We start from the raw sequence: 15,751 nt of genomic DNA on the forward strand, positions 1-15,751 counted from the left end.
TTTTATGATGGGTGTTCTTTCTAGAGTTGTTGGATAGAAATCTAATTACTCCAATTTTTCATGCATAGGTGGAAGTTAGTGTCGCATAATATAATAAATGAGCAACTCAACATTTCACGAAAGGAAAAAAAAGAGCAGTCTTTTGACTTTTTTTGATTTCAAGTGGGTATCATCAATCATCAAAAAATCAGATAATAGGGAAAAGCCAGCTATTGGAGTTGAACCGATGACCATCGCATTACAAATGCAAAGCTCTAACCTCTGAGCTAAGCGGGCTCACATAACAAAACTAACTTATAGCACGCAAATTATGAGTATCTTGACTATTTACGATTCAGTTTATTTTTTTCTTATCTCCTCTTCATTTCAGAATTATTGTATAGTCTTTTCTTTGTATGTTATATTTTTTGTATATTATTATCTTATACATAGCCTATATTATATCTCTCTAGTCTAGTATTAGAGTCCTTTTTGTCTAATGTAATAGTATATAGTTGTGTATTTATTCTTATCTTAAACATTGATTAGTAAAAAAAAATATTACTTAACTATATTATAGTTAATTACAAAAAGAAAACAAATAACTAGAGTAGTTAACTTAACTATTATAACTATACTATTTATTAGCTAATCTACTTAATTCTATAAGGACTCTATTAGACCTTCTATATTGTAAGAATATAAGTTTTTTATAACAATACCAAAACTAACTAAAATCCAATTTGACTATATTAAAAAGTACTGATAAAATTTTTGAATAAATTAGTTAAATTACTAATGGAAGGAACTAATATATATATAATTTTAGTATAAAATCAAAATTCATAAGAATGAAATACTTAAATTGATAATTAAATAGAACTATAAAAAATTATAAAAATGTATTAAATATGAATTGATGAATTCAATAAAAATCTTTTTAATCTAAAAAAAATAAAAAAATGAAATTAAATTAGAACAATTATAGTTATACTAGGGTCTTATTATATATAGTCTTTTCTTGGTATTAGTCCCATCTCTTTTATTCGGCATATAGCAGATTTAGTCTAAGATAAGGATAAAGATACAATCCAGATCATAGTCTTCTGGTTTCATTTGTAAAGTAAGTAAATAGGACAAAACAGAGAAGATTAAATATCGACCGTTCTAGTATTCCATGTACCAATGTAAAAATAAAGTTGGTAGAGACATACATCTAGGGATATATCTTATCACTATTGAATTGTAGATATATCAATGATAGAATCAATTTCGATTGGGATATGGATCATTTGACAAGGTTAAAACGAGATAATAGATCAAAAAAGAGCAGTAAATACTTTTTCGCTATACTATAGAAATCAGTAGCTAATTTAATTTACTCCACATTTGGATTTCTAAAATAGAAATAAAAGAAGTGGAAGGGATGACAATGGAATTCTGGTCTGAAATAAAAAGAAAGGGGATATGGAAAAATAGGTAGACGCGACGGACTTAATTGCATTGAGCCTTGGTATGGAAACCTACTAAGTGGTAACTTCCAAACTCAGAGAAACCCTGGAATTAAATAGGGGCAATCCTGAGCCAAATCCTTGTTATGAGAAAAAGGATAGGTGCAGAGACTCAATGGAAGATGTTCTAACAAATGGAGTTGATTGCATTACGTTGGTATCTGGAATTATTCTTTCTATCTAAGAAAGGCTAACCATCTATACCAAACACACACGTATATATACTGATATTTCAACTGATTAATCAGGACCTGAATCCAGAATATTAATTTAAATATTTAATACATCTATAAATTGATAAATTAAAATAAAAAAATTTCTAATTTCAGATTTAAAAGTTATTCTGAATTCCTTCGAATTTAAAGTAATAGTGGAATATTCAGTAACCAAATCATTCACTCCATAGTCTGATTTATTCTTATTTTGACAATAAAATAAATTGGACGAGAATAAAGAGAGACTCCCATTCTACATGTCACTACTGACAACAGTGAAATTTATAATAAGAGGAAAATCCGTCGACTTTAGAAATCATGAGGGTTAAGGTCCCTCTATCCCCAAAAAACCGATTTGACATCCTAAGTTTTTTTCCTCTTTTTCATCGGTGACTCAAAATTCACTGTATTTCACATTTACTCTACTCCTTCACTAAAAGATCTGAGCACTTTATGTTTAGACCAAGTGGTGGCATGGATGCCATCGCATCACCGCCGGACGCGCCGCCGCCATCAACCAAAGTCAACGTCTCCGCCACGGACACACCGCCACAGTCAATTGACGTCAACACCTCCGCCACGGACGCCATCACATCGACACCGGACGCGCCGCCGCCATCAACCGAAGTCAACGTCTCCGCCACAGACACACCGCCACAGTCAATCGACGTCAACACCTCCGCCATGGACGCCATCGCATCGACACCGGCTGCGCCGCCGCCATCAACTGAAGTCAATGTCTCTGCCACGGACACACCGCCATTGTCAACCAACATCAAAACCTCCGCCACGGACACCATCGCACAGACACCACACGCGTCGCCGCCATCAACCAAAGTCAACCTCTCCGCCACGAACACACCGCCACAGTCAACTGACGTCAGCACCTCCGCCATGGATGCCATCGCATCAACACCGGATGCGCCACCCCCATCAACTGAAGTCAACGTCTCTGCCACGGACACACCGCCACAGTCAACCGACGTCAACACCTCCGCCAGGGACACGCCGCAACCGTCTCCGCTACGCACGGCTGCACGCACGCACGCTACTTCGCGCATCATGACACGTCGCCAACGGCAGATCAACAACTGCCCCTTGGCGTGACATGAAGCACGTCTTGCATCTTTAATTTCTCGTCTTTAATTTCTCGTCTTAAAGTTGTATTTTCTCTTTCCTCCAAGGCCTATATGTATAGGCCATTGTTTTAAGAAACAGTTAGGCAGTCATAACTCAAGAATTGAGTTTTTGTTTAACACTTCTTGGACAATTGCCCAAGCCTCCCTATCCCTTCTTCAACCCTAACTCCGCCGCCTCCGTCGCCGCCGCCGCCACCACCTCGCATCGCAGTTGCCTTCCTTCTTCTCGTCTCCATTCCTCCCCTTCCCTCTTCTCTCTCTGTCTCTCCCCTTCTTGTCCCTCGCCCTTGGCAGCCCTAGGCTGCCGCCCAGGCCGCCTCAGGCTACCGCTCAAGGCAGCCCAAGGCCGCCGCCCCAGGCCGCCTTAGGCTGCCGCCCAAGGCTGCTGCCTCAGGCCACCGCAGGCTGCCGCCCAAGGCTGCCCAAGGCCGCCGCCCCAGGCCGCCCCAGGCTGCTGCCCAAGGCAGCCAATGGCTGACGCCCCAGGCCACCCCACGTTGCTGCCCAAGACAGCCCAAGGCCGCCGCCCCAGGCCGCCCTAGGCTGCCGCCCAAGGCTGCCCAAGGCCGCCGCCCCCACGCCGCCCCAGGCTGCCACCCAAGGCAGCCCAAGACTACCATCCCAGGCCGCCCTAGGTTGCCGCACAAGACAGCCCAAGGCCGCCGCCCTAGACCGCTCCAGGCTGCCGCCCAAGGCAGCCCTAGGCCTGAACTCAAGAAGTGACTTACGTAAAGGCCAACCTATCCAACTTTCAGGCATCAAAATATGTTTAAGGCATGGATGATTATCATAAGAAATTCCTAACATATCATAGGATTCACGTTCTTGAAAATCTGCACTCTTCCAAACCCAGAAGACAGATGGGACTATAGGATTTTCTCTTGGGACAAAAACTTTTATACATACTTCCTCTGGTTGATCAACCCCATATTGTATTCTCGTAAGATGATATATGGCTCAGCATACATCCTGATCTCGTCATCCAACATCGATCTTGGGATGGACAAACACTAGGCCCAAAATAATGGGGTGAGAGCTTCTCCCATGAGCACATGGCATGTGACTCCATATGGATGGAACTTAAGGTAGATGAGGTTCTGCACTTTTTGCTCCATGTGGTGGTGATGCTTCTCGACATCGACATTTATGTGATTTAGCACAACCCAGCTTTTAGTGCAGCAATTTTAGATGGCAATGCGGTCATAGAGCAGGAAACCCACATCATCAAAGGGGGAGGAAACAGAGATGTAAGATAGAAGAATCGGTGGCTGCTGATTCTGTACAACTTGGAACAGTATCATTTTGTCAGTTGATTGGTAGATAGTGCAGTAGAGCCTATGCAACCATTGGCTCCAGCATTTAGGTTGATACCTTACAAAATAACAAAGATAAGAATCCAAACAACAGTTCACCGATTAGTTGTTTGTCTCAATCTACAACAATATTTATAATCTTTCTTAAGAGCGCATAAATAGTGAGGATTGAATCCACAAGGAACAATATTAAATAAGTGAATTATACATTTAATTTTCAGTACAATGATTTTTCATAATTTTTAAATATAAAATTGAAATTAATAAAATCAACAAGTGAAAAGTAATCCAAAATAATTATAAAACGGTGAAAAAATAATGAATCTAATTTACTAATGAACATAATTTATTTAAAATTGGAACTTTAATAAATTTTTTATGAAAGAAAATTAGGGTTTCTAGTCGGAATATGAATGATGATTTTGGACAGATGGAAGAGGACTGAACAAATATATGTTCATTTATCCATCCACGACATTTGATTGCCTTTCGTTTGAATTGTCATCCGCACCTATTATGGCAGTGTCACAACACCATCATCAGACCTGTTTGGTCACTCGTCCGAGATGTACTACAGAAGAAATGACAGATGGATGGATGATGAAATAGAGAGAAAAAGAGAGAGTGCACAACAACTTGAGAGTCATGAAGAAAGAGAGAAAGAGAGAGAGCGATAGAGCTCAAGAGAAAAAAATAGAGTGAGGGATTCAGAGACGGCGAGAGATGAAGTGGATGAGTGAGAGAGAGAAACTACATGAGAGAGAAAGAGAGAGAAAGCTGGAGAGAGAGAGAAAACGAAAGAGAGTGAGGGAGATAGAGATGGCAAAAGTTGGACTAAGAGAGAGAAGGCGATGGGGAGAGAGGGATAGAGAGAGAACAAAAGAGTGGGAGTAGATAGAGTCAACGAGAGATGGAGTGGGAGACAGAACAAAAAGGGTGAGGGAGACGGGGACAATGAGAGATGGAGAGAGAGAGAATGAAAGAGAAGGAATGAGACAGAGACAGCAGGAGATGGAGAAAAGCTGATGGCACACGCCATCAAGGATCACCGACGACGTCGTCCGCGCCACTGGCCACCGTCATCGAAAGCTGGGTGAAAGATGCTCGATATTGCATTTTGTTTTTCATCGTTCTTGTTTTCTTGTGTTTTGCATTTTCCTGTCTTCGTATTCGTCCATTTTCTTTGCACTTTGACGACCCCCATGCCGTATTTTGTTGTCCTTGGGGCGGGGTCCTTAGCCATTTTGGACCCATTCCCTTGTGCCCTTGTTTCTTTCTTTTCTTTTCTTTTATTTTAATTTCCCCTCTTTATCTTGTAACGAGGGAGCCCATTATATTAGGGCCCCCTCAGTGGACCCTTCTCCCCCCCTTGTTGACCCACCTAAGGGGGCCCAATTGACCTCTTCCCCTTTATAAGGAAAGAGGGGGCGCCCTAGCTCATTAGACCAGGAAGCAAGTTAACATTTCGTTGTTGAATTGTCTCTTGGTCTCCCTCCCTTGCTTAGAGAAGAAGGGGGAGGAGGAATCGTGGGAAGAGACTGAGCAGAGAAGACTGGGAATCAGGTCCATCATGGCTCGACTGTGACAGAAAGCCACGGAGCAACCTGTTCCCATTTTCCAGATTTGGGCAGACTCGGAATTGAGGACGATTTCTTGGGTAGAAGACGGATTCAGATTCACCAACGACGCAGGAAGAACGACCCTCGATCTTTGCCCCTGAGTCGACTGGGGAGGACGGAGATGAACCGCCCATTCCCCTCCCTCTGGCTGAAATTGGGACTATGACGGTTCCGCTTCGATCCCGACGAACTCTCTGTGAAGTTTCACCATGAAACGCACGGTTTATTTGGAAACCGGGGGCCAACGACCCTATCGACTCCAGCCAGATTCGTTGTGTGAACCACCAATGAGTTGCACAGTCTGTTGGGGATCTGTAACGGCGACGGCAGTCCCTTCCCGTTTCAGATTCGGGAGCACGACGGCCCTATCTACTCCAGCGAGATTCATTGTGCGATTCACCTGTGAATCGCACGATCTGTTGGGAATCGATAACTCCAACTGCAATTTCACCCTCCCTCTAGTTTTCCCTGATTGAATGCCCCGAGCCTCGCTGACTCGAAGTTTCACCAGTCTTCTGGAGTTGTCGCTGCCCCGGCACCGCACTTCAATAGCTACTCTCGGAATGGATACGGACCAGGCCTATGGTTGAGTCCCCTGTTGCGATTGCACGCCATCTCTTGGCCCGTCGGCCTGAGGATCGCTTGTCGAGCCCCTTCAGCATCTCAGGCGTCCCAAGCCCTACATCAGCCCCCCGCCGCTAGCTTGCCTCCCCTTCCCACTATTATCTGATTTGCTTCCCTCATGAGTCCTCCGACCTTTATCAGTAGCTCTGGCACCTACATCGCTCGTCGAGTTGCCGACCGCTCTCCGGCGCCTCTCTGCCCCACCCGCTTCGCCCGTCGCTGATCATCGATAGATTCTGCACTACGAGCCATGCCGACGAGGTACACCGTCCTCTCTCATCGATCGTTTAAATATCGCTTGCAGGATTCTTTTGTCTTGACTCCACCGTGCTCGTGGCAGGTAGGTGAAAGAGGTATTGAGAGAAACTACAATATTTGAGTGTCTTACCGGTACAGAGAGTGCGTCCATTACGTGTGAGCCCTACAGACTGAGTCCGTTCGGCTGTAGATGCCTACATTGCTTCGAAGAGGTTCGAGAGGCCACCGCCGTCGTCACCTGATAACCCTGTCCAAGCGGAGCTCGGTGCCTCCCTTGAGTCGGAGACTGCACGTACGACACGTAGGACACATTTCATTACATCATAGTTACATAACCCGTTAGGGTTTCTATCCGTCGGACGATGACACCGTCGACTTTAGATATCACTACCCATTATCGGTACCAAGCCATCATACTCGGTGCTGACTGGGCGATGTCCCCGACGACGTCCGATATCAAAAGCAGCAAGAGAGAGAGAGAGAGGACTAAGAGCCAGTGATGAAGAATAGGCAGGTACAAACAAAATCAAAGGAGCAATCCAAAAGGGAAGGAAGAGAGTAGAAATAAGAGAAAGAAGATGATACACATTAAAACATCATCATTACATTTTTAAAAAATATCCATATTTTTTCATTCAATATTCATCATCTTTATCATTTGTTTTGTCATTTCCGTCATCACCATCTGTCATCTGTTATGGTTTAATGATGATTGATGGTGAAAGTCAATCTATTTAGTCATCTGTTAATCATTCCAAATGGCTACGGATGATGAAATCAAAGAGAATGGTAAATGATAATTAAAATACTAATTAATTGTATGTAAATACCTTGGCTAGTGCTTCGGTAGCACTGAGTGATGATTGATGGTGGTAGTGTGAATGGAGTGAGAAGATATTTTTTACCATCATTGTTTTCATTGTTCAAAATTTATCTTCTCACTCCATTCACACTATTATCATCGATGGTGACAAAGATGGATGGGGATGTGTGCTGACGAGGAGTGGATTTGGAGATGGCATATGTGATGGTGAAAACTAATGCAAACTTAGCAGATAACTAACATAGGAACTTGACTTGAATCCACAACACTTGCTCTACTTGAAGCCATCAATTCCTAAATCCACATAAATAGCTTTTCCAGTCCTTGATTCTACAAGGCTGTTGGGCTTGAGTCCACACAAAGGGTTGAAATAAGATTCTCAACAAAATAATCTAATTCAATCATCCTCCTTCAAGGATGCAAGGGACATTATATTGGCCACTTACAGTGTAAGGACATCCATATCAATACTCTTGAAAAGACAACTTAAACCATTGGGAAAGAACTCCAACAAGATCATGAGCACGGCATGCTTGAGTAGAGATACTCTACAGATTCTGGGGCTTGTAGAATCTGTCGCAAGATATTGTGTGATTCTAAAATATTCTAACCTGATAAAACAGAGTATCTACACCTTTTAAAAAGGTGTCCTAGATATATTCCACAGATTCTAGCAGAAGAAGAATCTGTTAGAGGATTATGTCAGATAAACATATATTGGTGGACTTTGTGGGTCTCTAGGTAACTTTATGCAGATATTGTCAGCTTCATGAAGTATCTCCGTCTTGGGTCCCTAGTTGCTACTGGGCCTCATAAATTGGGCTCATGGGCTGCATAAAGAACCTAGACTATTGATGATGATAGCCTAGGAGAAAAGACAAAGATGTAATTCCTAAAAAGATGAAGATCACATCAACCTTGTCGCCACGTGATAACAGAGCTGAGTGGTGCTTTCTCCTCAAAGGTATTGATCTAAATGCCCCTCCTTCAGAACTTCACTCTAAGAATGCAAGAACACTCATATGAGATTTTGAACGAACAAATCACTCTACTAATTCTACTTAGCAACTAAATCACATGGAAACTTTTGAATATATCTTATGATGTCTAAAAGATGATTTTTATGTGATCATATGGACCATTTGTATCAAAAAATACTCCAATGGTCCTATTCTTAGGTTCTTGGGCTTTGATTCACTTCATTATAATGGTCCAATTGAATCGGGAGTGGAGAGGAGCCAAGAGAAGAAGGGAAACAAATGAAGGGAACCTGAAAACTTCTGTCATGGGTGAAATTTTTTAGGGTGTTCTAGTATTTATTATGAATGGGACATTTTCGTAAAAACTATAAAATTTTAAGTATATCTTTGATGTCTAAAACAAAATTTGTGCGTGATCCCCTCGGCCAATATATTAGTTCAGTTAACAACTCCAGTGGCCCAATTCTTGAGTTATTGGGGTTTGATCGACTTCATTATATCTTTTCATTGTTTTCATAAAAAGTCCAAAACTTTGAGAGTATCTTTTGATGCCCAAAAGAGTATTTTAGCGTGATCATCTAGGCCTATGTATTATTCTATTTAATGAATTTAATAGTATAATTCCTAGGGTTTTGAGCTTTGACTGGGTGCTTAGAAAATTATTTATCACGTCATGGAAGTGGTAAATATCTAATCAAATAATCATATTACCTTATGGGGAAATACCTCCACCCTTGTTTTGCTCATTGAGAGAGACTCTTCAAGTTGTTAAAGTTTACAGTCTCTATATCTATCTACATGATCAAAATATTAGGTCGCCCCTGCTTGTTCCTTTTTACCTTGTGCCCACTCCGTTCATTCCACAAGCAAGCCTTGACGGTGGGAAGATCTCATAGATCTTCAAGAAGAGTTAAAGAAAAGGAACAAGAAGAGGATGAGACAAGTGGCCTTTACTAGTGGTATGGGTGAAGGGGGCACAAGAGGATGCTTTGAGAATATGTACAGAAGGAGAGGAGGAAGATGATTTGTGGGGCGGGGGGGTTAAATAGAATAGGAAAAAGTAGATAATAAAGTGGGGATCCAAAAATGCTAGGAGAGGTATAAGGAACATGAGATAAAAAGAGCACATAAATTTTGGACGGTATAAATATAGTTTTCTCAAAGACAACATCACAAGAGAAAATTGATGTTAGAGATGGGAGAGTTATAAAGTCAAATTTGGGGTATTAATTGCACAGTGATAATTAAGATAATTAATAAAATTTAGAGAAACCTTAAATCTAAAATATGTGATTAGATAGTGATGAGCAACTGTCGCCTCCATAGTGAATTAATGTCTTTTTATTTGGTGATTAGGGGATCAGAAGAGGTAATTTATAACATAAGAAATATGGCGTGGTAAGAACGTGATAATGATAGATAAATGTAATAGTGAATTTATGCATAAATGTTGATTATCATGGGATAAATGAGGCACAGTGAATGATGATGCTGGAAGAGTTAGAAATGAATGCATCAATGTCTATATATGATATGTATAGATAGACCTGTATAAATGGATATGGATGGATGGATATGGATGAAGAATATGCTAAAATAAGTGTGAGAAATTCACCATATATCCATATGTTCTTCTACAGCCAACGATATTTTCAGCAATGGGAGAGCCGACCTAGTTGTTTTGCCCTTGTAACTTAAATCAATCATGGACACTAACAAATATTGATGAATCTTGAAATCTCTTTTTTTTTAATCGGCTTACCAATGTCGGAGAAGTTCTAATAGAAGTTTTACATGAATAGAGGGGGAAAAGAGAGATATTGCATTAGATATTGCATCCTAAAGTTAGGTCATTTTACCCTGAAAATCTTTCTAGATCATTAGATATTGCATCCTTCAGTTAGGTCAGTTTGAGTCTCTTGGAATTTATCTGTCCTTAAAAATCGATTGCTAGCATGTCAGCAAAATAATCAGATTTTTCCAATATTCTGAAACATTTTATACATTAAATCCTTGTTTTTTCTTTCATTTCACATTCTAGGATTCTCCAAAAAATCATCCTCATTTTTTTTGAAGGCTGCTCCCAATCCACCACATCTATACATTTTCTGCTTTTGAAGAGGAAAATAGTGAGATTTTTATCACTGTTTTTCGTTGTTTCCATGTGACTCTACTTATTGCAAATTAAAAGAATACTATCTCATGATTCACCCATTATGACATCATGATTTGTGATGGCATAATGATTCATTCTGGAAATGATTTTTCACAAATAAAAAAATTTATTGAAAAAATAAAGAGAACCCTTTAATTAATTCCATTTAAAGATATTATTATTCAAAAAATGTGAAAACAATATTCTGACATAACAATATTTTCTTTAACAGTCGGTTAGAATCATCCATAAAAATATATTACGATTGTAAAAATATTCTCTTTATGAATAGAAGTCATAAAAATCCAAAAAATATATTTTTTGATGTCAGGAATATTTTGCTATAAAAATCCCAAAAAATAATTTATTTATGAAAAAGTGGTAACAATGTTAAATAAAAATATAAAAAAATAGAGAAAAATAAAATAAACTTGAGTTATTTTAAACTTAAAACACGAATATGTGATCCTTTCAATGCAAATAAAATTAAAATGGATCAGATTAATTTAATAATTAGAGTGCTATCAAATAGTAGAACATATACGTGGGATAAATGGCATTGTATCCCATCTTGCTGCACTTTGTAGATCATTGGGCATTTGTGAACAAGGATGCATGGTAAGATTCTTTTAAAAAGGTACCCCAAAACTAAAGAAATTCATAATCAGGGGTTGCAAGTACAATATCTCGTGAGGAGATTTATTTTGAAGCATTGGAGCACCGGTAAAATGGATTAGGCAGAGATCAATTGCACATAATTCATCCAAAACATTATGGAGAAGATAAGCTTGATGCATGATGGCAAGATAAGCTTCTTCGATGTGGTGATGTTTTGTCTTAGCAGTTTCATTTTGCTGCGGAGGATGAGGGCAAGATGTAAGGTGAGATATGCCCTGAACGATGAGATGTCACTCAAGAGGTTGATCTATGACACCCCAATTAGAGGAGAAGGCTCGTATTCTTTTGTTGAAGTTTCATTCAACTGTTAACATTGGATAAGTGTCCACATGAGATAGCTTTTTTACTCTATGTGGTGGAGTCACATCTACTTGATGTATTTATCAATAAAAGTAACCTTACTTGAGAAATGAAGGTGCAAAAGTACTAGTGCAAGGCCCCAGATATCATAAAGGATTTGTTTGGATGATTTTAGTAGTATTTAAACAGTAACCATAAATATTATTTTTCTAAGGATACTCAAGAAGGACATAACAATATTTAGATATATAATAGTATCTAGTCCCACTCATAATCTTTACGATCATCCTTGTAACGCTTATTATGGAGACATAAATGATGGATAGTGGCTTCTCTTTTGGTAAAATTTTCACTAAATTGATTTGTATGTATCTAGTGATGGTATCATACCTAACTTTAAATGAGTTCACTTCATGTCTCTGTTTTTAAAATTTTTCCTTAGACCTAAGACACCAGTCAGATCTTGTGGATGGTGACTAGTGTTCTGGCTATGACATAAAAGTCCTTAATCATGGGATTTCAAATAGTAAGTTAGGATAAAGATGCAAGTCAACCTAGATAACTGTGTGTTAATATGAGACCACGTGCCCTTGGTGTTTGAGGATGTTGACTCAAGGAAGTTAATGCAGTTAAAGCCCTTGTCCATTGGTTGAAATATAAGAGGTGTTCTCTAATCATTTATTCATTTATTTGTACTGACTAGAACAACCTATTAAAGTTTGTCAGTTATTCATACCTTATGGCATTAGAGGGCTCTCCCGCAAATGAGAGGTTATACATGGTAACTGATGATATAAAAGTTTCACAAAAGAGTTGACATACTATTTTGGACCTTCAATACCACGAGGTGTAGCTTGGCATCCCACGGATTGAAAATCTGAAAAAGGATTAATTAGTCTATATTCTAGATATAGGTAATCAAATAATATTACCCAATAAAAAGTTATTAGGCTTATAAAATTGATTACTATATTAGTACTTGGGCTGAGATAGTTACACACAAAATGTTTATTGCATATCCGAAGGTAAACTTAAAATTTAAGAGTTTTGTAAAAAATAATTATACTAATGAAAAAGCCCAAAATGAATTTCTTCCATGCAAGAAGTCTTTGGTTGCCCATCCTCTACCCTTTCTTAGATCACTCTCCTCCTAAAAATGGTAAACTGAGAAAATGTTGCCCAATATCCAAACGTGTTATTAAATAGGTATCTGAGGATATTTGATGTGTTGAGAACCACATAAATATGTATAGAGGTTATAAATTTGAATGCCTCAAAGTGACTCAAATAAAGAATCATCTGATTACTGATTTGACTCCATGTAAGGTGATTAAATCACTCAAGGTATTTGGGTTTTAATATCGGTTTCAATTAATTTTAATTTGTTATGTGTGAATTATTTTGAGGCATTAATGATGAGTTCTGGGGCTATGGTTAAATGCATGAAAATTAATATTCATTGAAATTAAAATTAAAAGACGAACTCAAAACTGTTATTTAAGAAAAATCACACAAAGTTTACTTTGTAGGAGACTTTTTCCACCCTTGACTTGCCCAACCTCTAGAAGTATCGAAACAACTAGAAGGCTGTTGGATCGCCTCTTCTTCTCCAACAATTATTCAAGACCTTGTGGATCACATCATCATCAAGAAGTATGTGTGGATAAATAGAGAAAGAAAGGGGTGGGGGGGGGGGGAACCCAGATATGACTTGCATGGGTACCTAAAATGGGTGCCCCCTTATTTATACTTTTTAAGAATTTTTCACAAAAATTCTTATTTAAAAGTACATCTTCCAACATCCTTTAATGTTATGTGTTTGATCATCTAATCCCATATATCAATCTAGTTATAAGCTTTGATGTTCCAATAACATCTATTGATCAGTCTTATTAATTAACAATATCAATACATTTATTAATTAGTCAAGGATTGCTTTAGTCCAATCTATAGGTTAAGTTTTTGGCCCTAGGGGTGCCAAGCTACATATTGTGCTCTGGAAGATATAGAGTATTATTTAACTCTCCTATGGAACCTTGTTCCTCATCGGTAACCATATAAATAATCCTTTGTTAGTGCGACACTCTCAAACCACTTAGGGTATAGTTAATCATCAAACCCAAATACGTCATTCAGTTAGTTGTAATGATTAATAAGGAGCATCGGAGAATACCTTCTTTAATATCCTAACTACTGATAACTTGCAAAATAACTTTGAAAACCCAGGAATATTATATAAATATTTGCAGTTTAATATCAATATTTGCATGTTATAATGGTTAAACGGACCAAAGTAGCATTTACTATGATTTTTCCCATATTTTTAGATATTTTTACATAACATTTTGACTTTAGTTATGTTACGGAATTAATAGTTTCAGGTCAGTAAGTAATTTTTTAGAAATTATAAAGACATTTGTTATTTTTTTCTCAATTTTTCAATATTTTCTTACAATTTTCTGACCGGTATTTGGTTAAGAAAATATTTTTTAGAATTAAGGGAGTATATTTCATGATTATTAAATGCATTCTATAAGTATTTTTAAGGGTTTTAAACTCACCGCCATATGCTTTATATAGTTTTCCAATCTTTTGGCCAATGATTGGTGCTGCCAATCAGTAGCAATAGAATAACTATGTCATTGAGATTCGTGATGCCATAATTATCCAATGAACATTAAGCAATTGTAGATGTGGCACATAGCTGGATATTGGCTTTTATTTTTTATTATCAAATGCAAACATGACGCAGACGTGGCCCAATGAAAATAATGCTTTTCTTTTTTGTACAATCAGTGCATGCGGTAGAATGATGATTTCTTTAATAGAAAACCTAAAAGTACCTTTTTGCATTAATTAAGCTGCAACGCCGATGCAGATCAAAATACATGGCAAACTCTCAGCTGTTCAACATGTATATTATTTAATCATTTAACATGCGATGATTGCATTGTTTTAGCGCTCAAGACAGGTGGCAACACGCAATCCAATGGCAGAGAAAACAAGAAAATGTACCGATGAATCAGGATGCGCTTTTTATATAGATGGCACGTGCGTAGAGGATATAGAAAATGCATCCAACGGTTCAGATTAAGCCTTTTAAAATCGTGATATTGGGAGATCTAACCATCACATTGGGTCCAAATTTTGAGGGCAGGTTTGTCCACATGGTTGGATCATAATTGGGAAGAAGGGTAAAACACGGAGGAAGCTCTCCCCAACCCTGTTGGCCAGGAAGGACATAGAAACTGCTTCTGATTTTCTTGATACTTGAATTGATATGATAAGTTTCTTCTTCACCTTTGAATTCTTTCTTGAGTATTTCCAAAATGCCAAGGTATGGTCAAAATATGCATACCTTGGAGGTTTTTAAATTGTGAAGAGCATTGAAATTTGATTCTAGTTCAAGATAAAAATACAAAAACATATTCCTATTATATTTTTCATCTCATCTGCTATCATAGATTCATAAATCCAATTCAAATTCCACCTAAAACTCATTTTACCCAAATTTTCTCTACTTTCTCTCTCTAAGTTATTCTTTATACTTTCTTTCTTTTTTATTTGAAAATTATTTGTTGAAAAAAATTCAATTCCATATCTCTTCTATCTACCCTAAAATTTCACACAAAAATTCAAACGTCTCTAGATTTGAAAACTAATTGTTGAAAAATTCAATTCAATATCTACTGTAACTAACCCTAAAATTTCACACAAAACTTCTATTTGTTTCACTTAATATTTATCAAATAAATACAACTGTTGTTTTGTACAATCCTATTGTTGCAGCAGGTTGAGTTTAGCCTTAATAAAAAAATATAAGTCATGGTCATCAATTTGATTTCTGAACTTCTTTGACTGAAAATGAAACTTCCAATAAAAGAATATAAATACATTCCTGTTAATACAAAAAAAATAAAATCATAAAGAGGAATTACATTCAAGTACATGTTTGCTTTCTCCAACTTTAGTCCACATAAAAACTCAGAGTTTCTTAGAAAGTTGCCTCCCTCTGGATTGATCCCTTTCTCATCCTATTATTCTTATATTTTAATAAAGGGAAAATTTCAAAATTTTATTACATAAGTTTAACTCTAATGACATGATTAATTAGAATTTATTCACACCAATTTCTTAGGCTTATCGATTGGCTCCGT

General features: G+C 37.9%; 1 long non-coding RNA gene and 1 other non-coding gene across 2 annotated transcripts; one reads left to right on the forward strand and one right to left on the reverse strand.

The window, feature by feature from the left end:
• Positions 1-203: 203 nt before the first annotated feature.
• On the reverse strand, positions 204-276 carry TRNAT-UGU (transfer RNA threonine (anticodon UGU)). The gene has a single exon. It is a non-coding gene; the product is annotated as a tRNA-Thr (tRNA).
• A 5,338-nt stretch (positions 277-5,614) lies between these two features.
• Positions 5,615-7,061, forward strand: LOC144709386 (uncharacterized). Its single transcript, XR_013583017.1, has 2 exons — positions 5,615-6,661; positions 6,741-7,061. It is a non-coding gene; the product is annotated as an uncharacterized LOC144709386 (long non-coding RNA).
• Positions 7,062-15,751: the final 8,690 nt, after the last annotated feature.

The sequence above is a fragment of the Wolffia australiana genome, chromosome 11 (genome assembly GCF_029677425.1).
Source record: "Wolffia australiana isolate 7733 chromosome 11, ASM2967742v1".
Classification (NCBI taxonomy): Eukaryota; Viridiplantae; Streptophyta; class Magnoliopsida; order Alismatales; family Araceae; genus Wolffia; species Wolffia australiana.